Source organism: Maniola hyperantus, chromosome 21 (genome assembly GCF_902806685.2).
Source record: "Maniola hyperantus chromosome 21, iAphHyp1.2, whole genome shotgun sequence".
NCBI classification, from domain to species: Eukaryota; Metazoa; Arthropoda; class Insecta; order Lepidoptera; family Nymphalidae; genus Maniola; species Maniola hyperantus.
In genome coordinates, this window is record NC_048556.1 from 8,754,133 (window position 1) to 8,766,406 (window position 12,274).

Consider the following 12,274-nt stretch of genomic DNA (forward strand, 5'->3'; position numbering starts at 1 on the left):
CTACTCTCTACGCTACAATGTTGTGCTACGAGCTACGCGCAACTATGTAGTTGCACAACTATCGAAATTGCACAAGCATCATTACTTTAGAAAGGCTATAAAGGAGCAATTCAAAGGATTTAATGCTACCTAACTTTATTTCCACACGCATGTGCAGGCACATAACATAGTAGAGTTTATTAGTTAAGTTAAGTTTATTTTGAATTTAAGTTAAGTTTATTTTTAGAAAATACTCGATCGTTTCGTACACTGCCATTGAACTAAAATTATAGAATGGACTAAGAGCCCGGGAGGACCAGATCTTCGTTATTTTGTAAAAGCTGAAAGTTTCTCTGCGTATTCTCTCCAACACAGGGAGGAATGATCAGCGATTATGAAGTTTTCGATCATGGTGGCTTTGGGAGATAACAGGTAATAAAGGTGTAAAATTTGTTACGTCAAAGTATAAAGAGTAATTTTTTATATTTCCTTGCATTAGTAAGTATTAGAAATCACGTCACGAGACACTTTAGTGTCGTGGCAATCCCCTGCCAGACACCCTTAAGGGTACAACAATAAATACCATACCAAATTTTACCCCTTTATTACCCCTTTATCTTCCAAAGCCCAAACTTCATAGACGCTGATCGTTCCTCCCTGTGTTGTGGACAATACGCAGAGAAACTTTCAGCTTTTATAAAATAACGAAGCTCGAGCAAGCACTGGCTCTCTCGCTCTATAAGTAAGTAAATGTATCCACCTTTATAGTACATTCATGAACACCACTAACTCCCAACTCCGGGCTGCAGCTATCTACTGAAAATTTCTTGGCAGAAAAATCTGATAATTTTTAAAGATTTCCAGTATAATAAACAGAGTTTATTATGCAAAAGCTCTTTAGGTAATAAACAGAGTTTATTATGCTAAAAAGCTTGAAAATTTATTTAATTCCCTCAGGGAAAGATAGAGGTGTCTTAAATAAACGTGTTACAGTATGCAAAACACTTAATATCAATAAATTGATGTCACCTTTACCCTACTGTGAACTAGACGGGTTATTCCGAATTTTTTTTGCGAGCTGCTGCGTGATTTTGCTTACAACTTGATAGTGTCTATCTATCTAGTGTCATACTAACTTTAACAGCTTCTTAGAACACGGTTTTTATTCGGAATTCGTTGACCCATCTAGTGCCTAAGAGGTCATTGGATTGGCCATAGGCCACCACGCTGTTTAAGTGCGGATTAGCAGACTTTACAAACCTCTGAGCATATTACTATGGAGAACAGGTTAGCACACGAATCATGGTGTTTTCTTTAACCATTGCATTAGCAAGTCATATTTTAATTTTCTTTTTTTTTCTATATTTATAAAAATGAATCGCTGAATGTGTTGCTGATCGCAAATCTCGAGAACAGCTGAACCGATTTCGCTAATTCTTGTTTATAATATTCCTTGAAGTACGAGGATGGTTCTTACGGAAAGAAAAATTTAAAAAATTATAAGTATTAAAAAAATTAAAGAATCGACTGTTAGGCGGTACGAAGTTCGCCGGGTCAGCTAGTTGCTTATAAAAACGAACATAGCTCCGAAAACATAGACTACGTGCCCGAAATCGTACCCCGGACTCCATGAACAGGAGGTCGACGACTATCAAGTGTATACTCTGATCCGCTTAGTTAACCATTTACATGTAATGAAAAGTGTAAGCGAACTAAGTATTCACTTTCATGCGCAAGGGCGAACTTAATACAGGTATTCTCTTCAATTTATTTTATTTCAGTATATTAGTAGTAAGTAAGCCGCAACGTAATCCGTAGCAAAGCAACTTGGCTTCCGCCGCCGTAGCGCTTGTAAAGCTCGTGCTCTTTGCTAAGTATATCTGACTACCAGATCAAAGAAATCTTCTTTAATTAACTTTAAGTATCTTTTTTATTTTTTATCTTTTTTCTCGTCTTCTTAAATTATGAGTCCTGGTATTTACGTCAGATTGGTGCAATAAAAAGAGTCAATAAAAATAATTACTCTGTGTTCACGAGCGTATTGTTTGTTTAAAAGCATGAAGACCGTAGAATATAATAGTTTATATAGTTTTAATTATAATTTTAAGTAATCTCTTTTGGCCTTCTGTTATAACTAGATTTAAATAATAATTATGTATTAACGCTGTTGATTACTTTCTAATAAACAAAATAAAATAAAATAAAATATACCGTTGGTCCGTCGACATCGCCAAGCTTGCGGGAAAAACTTGGCTCGCCTAACACTGGAAAGAATGGCGTGCACATGAGGGGGCCAACACACATGTCCAACCACAGAAGATATTATAATAGTTGGTCCAACATTGGATACATAAGGGCTAACCAAAGAACATAAGATACTGTTGCTTTAAAAAAATTAATATTTCAGTATCTTGCATTTTAGCGTTATTTTTTTTCAAATTATTATTTTAAAAGGAATGTACTTAATTTTTTATACACGAGTCTCGGCTTGAATGAATAATTTTTTGTCATTTGTTTTGTTTAGATTTTGTACCTACTCGTGAACTGTGTCGAGCATTTTGGGTAACGTTTGAATTTGGGGCTCTTCGTTTAAAAAGATTTATGTTGCTTAAAATAATTATTTTTAATCTCTTGACTACTGATTTTTTTACATGGGTTGGGTAGTTAAAGCCTAAGTATACCTACCTATCCTGCAATAAAAAATACCTTTACAAAAATATTTTTTACCTATAGGACAACATGTGTTTCATATAAAATGCTATGTCTACTACCTACTATCATTTGGGAAAGCGGTTTTTATTTTATTTCTACTAGCTGATGCCCGCGACTTCGTCCACGTGGATTTACGTTTTTAAAATCCCGCGGGAACTCTTTGATTTTCCGGGATAAAAAGTAGCCTATGTGTTAATCTAGCGTATAATCTATCTCCATTTCAAATTTCAGCCAAATCCGTCCAGTAGTTTTTGCGTGATTGAGTAACAAACATCCAAACATTCAAACATGCAAACATCCACACTTTCACATTTATAATATTAGTAGGATTCCCGTGGGATGAATATATTTTTATGCGAAACAATTGTTTTTGTACATAATAGGTTTTTAGCAATATTATACCTAGTTATATTTCTATTCCTGTAGGATGAATATAGTTTTATGCGAAACAATTTTTTTTGTACATAATAGGTTTTTAGCAATATTATACCAGTAGTGCACCTAATTATTTTCGGGTAGATTTGTCGCTAGATTCACCAAAATTGTAAGATAAACAACTATTATCTGATAGGAAGTGATGATACACAATTTAAATGGATAGTCACGTTTAGTCAGTCATCCCCCTTGCCTTGAAGATGCCTTGAAGGTACCCAAATTATAATTGACAGGGAAAAGGGCCATGAGAAGTTTTCCTCACTTTGGCAGTGCGTGTAATGGCATGACTTGGCCAACTAAGCGTAATATTGAAGCACCATGGCAATTCACACCTTATCCCCATGGAAATAAGACATAATATAGCCAAGGTTAACAATAGGCACGTATTGGTAGTAGTAGGTACTTAATACCTATCTCAATTTATCTTAGGGGAGAAGTGGCTTATATGATTTATGCAGGCTATCTGAATTGTTGCTAATATGTGATAGTTTTGTCTTTTTCAAACGTAGGATATACTTACGGAAAATACATAATACTTATTAGTTGACCCGTTCCGACTTTTCTCAGGATGAATTTTGGAAAAATCAGGAAGGATTTTCAAAAATTCAACGGGGCTTTAAGTACGTAGAGAAAACCACTACGTAAAATCTAAGTTTACGCAATATCCTGTTTAAGTTTGATTCACAAAAATTACTTTAACTAAGTTTCTTGAAGTTTTTCGGTAGTTAAATTATTTCTTGTCATTTGTTGCAAAATATAAAACGTTTAATAGGTAGATATTTGTGATTAAGTATATTGTTCTTCAATAAAAAAATTATGTCGATAGTATTCTTACGTTCTATTAGAATCCGTACCTTTATATGTTTGTTGGTTTGTCCTTCAATCACGTCGCAACGGTGCAACACATTGACGTGATTTTTGCATGGGTATAGATAAAGGCCTGGAGAGTGACATAGGCTACTTTTTATCCCGGAAAATCAAAGAGTTCCCACGAGATTTTCAAAAAACCTAATTCCACACGGACGAAGTCGCGGGCATCAGCTAGTTACTTATAACAAAAAAAAACCTTTATTATAGGTTAGGTTTTTGTAGTGACCATTCGCTACAGAAATCGAACCCAGGACTCTTCTTCCTAGGCGAATAACGAATTCTTTAAAAGAAATCGTATGGTTTCTTTAGAACAAAACTTTTTCGTCACACAATGACTTTCAGCTGCTCCAAAGAAATCGTATGATTTATACATATAAAAGGAAAAGGTGCCTGACTGATTAATCTATCAACGCACAGCTAAAACTACTGGAGGGATTTTTGAAAATTTAACCGCAAGGAGGGTAAAATAGGGGTTTGAAATCCACGATTAAAACTGGAAAAAAGTCCTAACTAAAATGTATAAAACGTCAACGCAAAACGACCAGAACCACTAATACCATTAAATACTACCCAGATTTTCAGAAGCATTTAGTTCTCACTGAAATAATTTGCGCTGAAAATCACGTCAACCTTTCAGTCTATTTTTAACTATAGATTGGCACAATGTACCTTATCAAACACTTGAATAACGATAAAAGGGTTAAAAGCCGTATCGCATGTATAAAATATTAATTTACTTAGTATATTAAATTGAGTGACAATATCTTATCGCATCCGATAAGTAAATATTGTTTCGAATTCAGCAAAATTTTTAGTTTCGGAAATCACACGGTTAAGTCCATACGTGCGGCGTTTATGTGAATTTTCCTAGTTTCCTTGATCATGTTATTGTATGGGGTTGTGTTCTTGGCCAGCCAGGTTTTCCGTAGTCATCAACTCATCAGTAAAGTCTCGACCACGTAGTAGGGTGCACGTATTTTCATCCGTGTTAAACTCGCGCCGCAAAGTTTGGTTCGTCGGGTTTAAATGAATGTTCGGAATAGTGTAAAACGGTTTATCTTTTGACTTTTTTGGATTAACCCCATTGCATTCTGGTGAGTATTTAAAAAAAATTTACCTAAAAAAAAGGAGCTTTTAAAATTAATAAAAAATGTTTGAAATAAGTACCTATACTTACCTATTTTTGATAAGTGCATTTATTTTTCTAATAAAATGTTAATTTAATTTAAATAAGTGACGTTAAAAATGATATTTATTAAAACCTTTGTTATGTGAGTTAGTTCCCAATTTTTTCCTCAAATATTAATTGTTTAGTTTTCTTATCAGATAAAGTTTGTATAGATTATTCAGGGACCTTTGATATCAAATAACATACATGCCTATCAATTTTTTTGGTTCACTCTATTTCCTATCATTACTTATGATATTTAGTAATATACTAGCGACCCGCTCCGGCTTTACACGGGTGCAATTTATTGAAGGTTTTCTTTCCTTGCCCTGACAATAACGAACACAATAAAAAAATCAGCCAAATCGGTGGATTTCAAGTGATGATCTTTCATACATGCAGAAGTATAGATCTTATAGTATATTGCCCGCGTTTTCTACTTCTCACGGGAACTGTCTCTTCCCGTGGATTTCCAAAAAAAATCTTTCATACAAACCTTGTCCTGACACAATAATAAGTCTATGCCTGACACTAACGAAAACAAAAATAAAAGGATTATCCAATTTGGTGCACTCGGTCGGAAGTTATGCGCGTACAAAAATTTGACTATTCATTTTTATTTATATAGAAGATAGAAATATATGATATGATTATTGATAATATGAATTTTTTGTATGTGCTATGAAAAATTAATGAAAAATGTGATATTATATTAATTCAAATTATCAAAGTAGTATATTTTCATTATTTATTATTAATTTTCTGATAAAATAAATAATTATAATTGATGCTATATTTATCTATGCTTAGGTATAAAGATTACAGAATGACTGGAAGCTGACCTTTTTCTTCAGAAACTTATCTTAGGTCAGATTCATTACACCTTTCGACCCCATGATAGTTGATAGTAAATTAAATCTGGTTTTACCCATTTCGAGGAAAAGCTTAATTTAGAGTTTATGTAAGGTAGTAAATTAACGGATCAGCCTGGTTGTCCAGCACGGAAATGCAGCCAGTGTTCTTGGCACCATTCCACGCGGTCCATGATTTGTATAGTAATTAGATAAGGTTAGCTTTAAGTTTTATCGTAATACCTACTAGCCAGTGGCGTGCACAGGAGTTCAAGCCAGGGTATGCATTAAGGCATGAACTTATTTTACGGCAGGTTATAATGAAAAATAAGCATTGATTTATTACAATGAAGGTTAGCAGTGCGTTTATGCTTCTATGAGCTGCATGCCACTGCTACTAGCTGATGAGCGTGGATTTAGGTTTTTGAAAATCCCGTGGGAACACTTTGATTTTCCGGGGTAAAAGGCAGCCTTTCACTCTCCAGCAGGGTTAGCATGGGCGGGGATATAATTTTCTCCCCGGGGAAAGGATAAAATCTTTATCCCCTCCGACAGCTTTATCCACTCTCCGAGCATGGGCTCACGGGTGGATATAATTATCCACAGTGAATAAAACGGGGGACTTTTCGGTTTTTGGATCTTTTCCTTTACCTTTATTGGGTTAATGGTAATTGGTATTTGGGACCTATGTTGGGTTTATGTTTGGGTTCCCAACCATATTCCAAACATAACCCAAACACAACCCAAACATAACACAAACACAACCCAAACATAACCCAAATACAACCCAAACATAACCTAAGCCCAACAGGTACCGCGAGACATGTTTTGATTTTTTAAGTTCTATGAGAATAAACTTAAACCCACGTCTAATGTCGAGGATAAAATTGTCCCCGAATTAGGGATAAACCTCTCCTCTCCCCTGTTGCCGTGCTTTGAGAGGTGGACAAGTAAATTTTATCCCTCGTCAGTGGATATAATTGGGGGATTAAATTTTTGTCTCCTGCCCATGCTAGGGGGGCAGGTCTTTTACTATACCCATGCAAAAAATCACGTTGATCCGTTGCTCGTGTCGACGTGATTGAAGGCCAACCAACAAACAAGCAAACTTCCTCTTTTATAATATCGGTAGTGACTTTTGTTTTTGAACATGATGCGTTACTAAATGATACATTTACGGCAACACGTCACGTTATATAATTAACAAAAAAGTTAAACATCAGGTCCTCAGGGCCTTTGAACGCAGAATTTTTGCAACTTCCCTCCTCGTACTTGACGAGTGCCTTGTTAGTGAATTGTTCAAGTGTTGACTCCTAGTTGCTAGTTGCAGAGATGCTGGCAAAGGCAGACGTTATTTTGATATACTTAAACTCGCGAAAAAACTATGGAATCTGGTGATTTAAAAAATCGGCCAAGTGCGAGTCAGACTCGCATATGAAGGGTTTCGTGCCATCATACAAGAACTAAGACATAATTGTCACTTGTTAATTTTTTTAATTTTCATGAAAAACATTTTGAAATTCTTATAATTGTTGTTATATCGGCAACATAAATACACATTCTATGAAAATTTCAACTCTCTACCTATTACAGTTCACGAGATACAGCCCGCTGACAGACAGACAGAAATTGCTTTTGCAGCAAGCTTCATATCTTTTAAAATTTACCGCTATATTATACGCTTATTACCTATTTCTTAACAATAAAGGTTAACTTATTAACTGCAGAACTCCTCCACTATTTGATAAGAGGTTAAATTCAAATTCGCTTATGTATTTGTGAATATAGTGAGTTAGATGTAAGTAAAATGTTTCCAGTAGGGATCAAGTTTTTCACGGCAGTGTGGAGTACAAATATGTTAAAATCGAACAAAAAGTCATTGTGCTTTTCCTCGACTCTATTCCACTATTATTCTATGCTGGTGTGCGCTGAGCTTCAGTTTAGTTGGTTTAGACCTTAAATACCTAGTTTTGCCATTATTCCTGTAAGTAAGTACTGACTAAACATGTTGAGATGACTAAAGCGAGGGTCTTGTAATATATTAGCTCCGAGAGATATTGTTCCCGTGAAAGAAAATGAAATTGTTCTGAAATGAGATTTTACCCCGGTAAAGGGGTAATACGAGACTGGCTATTGTATCGCCTGCGTGTTTTCACTCATCTTATGTTGTGGAATTATGTACGGGGTTATTAAAGGAAATTGCTTTTGCAGTAAGCTTTTAATCTTTTAAAAGACTTGTTTATTACCTATTTCTTTGCAATGAGGGTCCAAGTAAATTGAAGAATTCCGGCTTAAAAGAGTTCAAATTCATCCATTTGTGAATACTTACGCGCCAGGTCGAGATGGCAATCGGGGTATGAGGCGGGGGAATTCCCCGCACATCCACGGGTCACCCGCACTCGCCCGCACCGGGTTAGCGCGGGGGTTGTGTACTTCGACTAACCACGGGAGTCCAGTCAGTATTAGTTACATCTTATAATATAAAAATGAATCACTAAATGTGTTGCTGATCGCAAATCTCGAGAACAGCTGAACCGATTTCGCTAATTCTTTTTTTATAATATTCCTTGACGTACGAGGATGGTTCTTACGGAGAGAAAAAAATAATTCAACCATCCTCTCAATTTTCTAAACTCCATCCGAGCGAAGCCGGGGCCCGGTCAGCTAGTTTATAATGTTTATAATATTATATGCTATCACGCAAGATAGTTCAAACGCTAAAAACTATATAGTATTATATTATAACATCAGTTTGCTTTTCATTAAAATGTGCCCATTTCCGTTTTGTGGATCTAATGGCTATTGCGCCTCTTGTGGTGTGCAATTTCGTTTACACTGAACAAACACACAAGCTGTTTTTGATATTGGAGTGGGTTATTACGCATGTTCCCGTAGATACGTTGTTTGATAAACGTACACACGGATGGGTGATTCGATTACGTAAACGTCAGTCAATATATCAGCATTCAGCCTAAGTGGAAACTCAAAAGAATCTGATATATTTGCGATAAAAATAGAGGCTCATTTGAATATTATTTGGAGAAATTTCCCCAATGATATTATATTTAAATTACTATTTCTTCGAAGACGCATACGTAGGCGGCTCTATATAGGTACTGGTGAAGCAGTACAATTAGGTACTTATTCGTACTAACTTTTACCCGTTACTTCCGCCACATAAAGGTAAATGCCAATTTTTAACCAAGATTCGGCCTTGAGTAATAAATAAGTGTATATAAAAATACTTATTAAGTGGAGACTCAAAATAGAATAGAATAGAATAGAATTTAATTTATTCAAGTAGACTTATTACTAGTGTAATTTACCACTGGTTCGGAATGCCGTTCCTACCGAGAAGAACCAGCAAGAAACTCGGCCTCTAAAAAAATCACTACCCCTATTATGAATGCGAAAGTGTGTTTGTTTGTTGGTTTATTTGTTTGTTGGTTTGTCCTTCAATCACGTCACAACGGAGCAACGGGTCGATGTAATTTTTTGCAGGGGTGGGTATAGTTCAAGACCGGAGAGTGACATAGGCTACTTTTTATCCCGGAAAATCAAAGAGTTCCGATGGGATTTAAAAAAATCTAATCCACGCATCCACGCATACGAAGTCGCGGGCTTCAGCTAGTCTGATATATTTGCGATACAAATAGAGGCTTCGTTTGAAATCGTATTTGAATATGATTTGAAGATATCAATGATATATGTACATTGTACATATTTAAATTAATATTTCTTCGAAGAAACATATTATGTAGGCGGCTCTATTAAGGGGGATATCTACTCGTGTGCCATACCTAAGTCTATATTGTAGGTACTAGTAAAGGTGTGTAATTAATTTTGTACCTACTAGCTTTTACTCGTTACTTTTATTTTATCATTATTGTATCGATTTATTAAAACTAATATTATTTTAAATTATAAGCAAATATAAATACTAATATGATACCTATGTTATAAAACTAAAGACTAAGTCCGCGACAAGTAGAAATGACAATTGGGGTATGGGGTGGGGGGACGCCCCCCACAGCCGCAAGTCACCCGCGCTCGCACGCATCGGGTTAGTGCAGGGGCTGTGCGGGTGTGCGGGGTGTTCTTTCCCCGATTGCCATTTCAACATGTCGCGTACTATACCTATAAAGTCATACGCGGAAAAATATCGGGAAATAATAAGATTCTTTATCAAACAAAATCATTCGATAGAATAAGGTGTTCTAAGTTCATTTATATAAAAAAGTGAATTTCGCCAAAAATTTATTGACAGTTTGTTCTTTGCGACTGTCGTCGTCGGAATGTTCCACGAAAATACGTGTACTAACTCGATAAATGGCATTGAATAAAGTAAGGATACTTTTCTATGAACGGAAATATAGGGTGTATAAATAATACCGTAGCCCGCAACCGATTCAAAGCTCAAAGGGAAACTCTCTGGAATTCGAAATCACGTCAAAGAAAGTTATAAAGTACGTGAATATACTTGTTAAAATTGTTCTTCTTGCTTTTATAAATACAACAATTGCATTCCTGATAAAACAATCTTTTATTTTAGTGATCTCAATATTGACGGAAGTGTTAAGTTAGGTAAGTAGTTTATTATCACCAACCAGCTCTACTGAGGACGTGTCTCCTCTCAGAATGAGAAGGGCTTGGCCATAGTCTACCACGTTGGCTAAGAACGGTTTGGTACACTTCACACACCTTTGAAAGCACTACGGAGAACTCTTAGAGATGCAGGTGTATTCACGTTGTTTTCTTTCACCGCATATTTTGATTGCTTAAAACGCACCATACCTCCGAAAAGTTACAGGTGTGTGCCAGGAATTGAACCTCGGACTTCTCGACTAGGAGGCCGACTTCTTAACAACTAGGCTATGACTGCTTTTTAAGTTGCTATGGCGGTGCAAACAGTTAAAATTTGCAAGCTTTCTCAATTCTTTTAAACTAGGAAAATTATCTGTTACTGAAATATAGGTATATTTTATAAATACAACAAAAGTCCCTTAAACTGTACAGTGTGACCTAACCATATAAGTAAAATCTATATTATAGCCCATAAGTACACAACACATACATGTATATCTCAATGCATTTCGTAAATCCTACCAATAAAGCAGTCCAAAACCAACGTTCGGGTCATACGCCCATTTCCGACACCTTGTTTCAACCTTACACAACGAATAAAATTGATATCTAAACTAATCCTATTCATAGTCGTGAAAGTATGTTATTGAGCTTTTCACTTGATTTGAAAACATGTTTATTTCTCCAAGCTCCGGAAGGACGCGTTAAGAAAACATCCAGTAACATATTGATTTCACGTTCGAACTAACTTTCAGACAATAACTTTGAATAAGTATAGTATGATCGGTCTGTTTATCGGACCGACTTTACATACAAACCATACAGATGTAAACAGAACGCTAGCAAAAACGAAGACAGGTGATAGTAGGTACCTACTGATAATTACTGATATGATAATCACCAAAAAAAACGTGAAAAATATACAAATCCTATATTTTGTAAATGTTCACGATATATTGCAAATAAAACATCTGGCTAACGGTCAGAGGTCAACGAACGTTGCGTAAGTAGGCCACTCGGAGTCAATAGCGCGTCGTAGGTGGGGCATCGAGTTTTGCACGCTATAACATTGCGGGTTCGAAAAATACAAAATCACTAAAACTACAAAATGAGGCAAATGGTTATTAGTATTGGATTGTGTTTACGTAGTATAACGATAACGCTAAGTTTTTGCTAGCGTTCTGGTTACACCTTGTATATTTAATAAAATAAAAAACAAACAAATTTAAGCTTGTCGGTCGTGGTTTTACCGAAACACAAAATAATATATTATGTTACACACCAAATTACAATCCGGGTATCTTTAAAACAATAGTGAATAGGCATTTTCTAGGGAAACGCGTCCCATCTTAGGCTATATCATCACTTTCCATCAGGTGTGATTATGGTCAAGCGTTTGCCTATAATCCATATCCATACTAATATTATAAATGCGAAAGTGTGTCTGTCTGTCTGTCTGTCTGCTAGCTTTTCACGGCCCAACCGTTCAACCGATTTTAATGAAATTTGGTACAAGATTAGCTTAAATCCCGGGGAAGGACATAGGCTTATTATCCATCAACATTAAAGAGTTCCCACGGGATTTTAAACATCCTAAATCCACCCGGACGAAGTCGCGGGCATCGTCTAGTGAATAATAATAATAAAAGTAGTACATTGCACAAAATCAACAAAA

At 35.7% G+C, this 12,274-nt stretch overlaps 1 protein-coding gene across 1 annotated transcript in view; it reads left to right on the forward strand.

Annotated features, from left to right (window-relative positions):
- The first annotated feature begins 4,756 nt into the window (after positions 1–4,756).
- The window catches only part of LOC117992211 (atrial natriuretic peptide receptor 1-like), a 180,342-nt gene continuing 172,824 nt past the window's right edge, over positions 4,757–12,274 (forward strand). The window contains exon 1 of the mRNA XM_069505799.1: positions 4,757–5,090. The gene's annotated coding sequence lies outside the window, so the exon portion shown is untranslated. The remainder of the gene's footprint in view (positions 5,091–12,274) is intronic.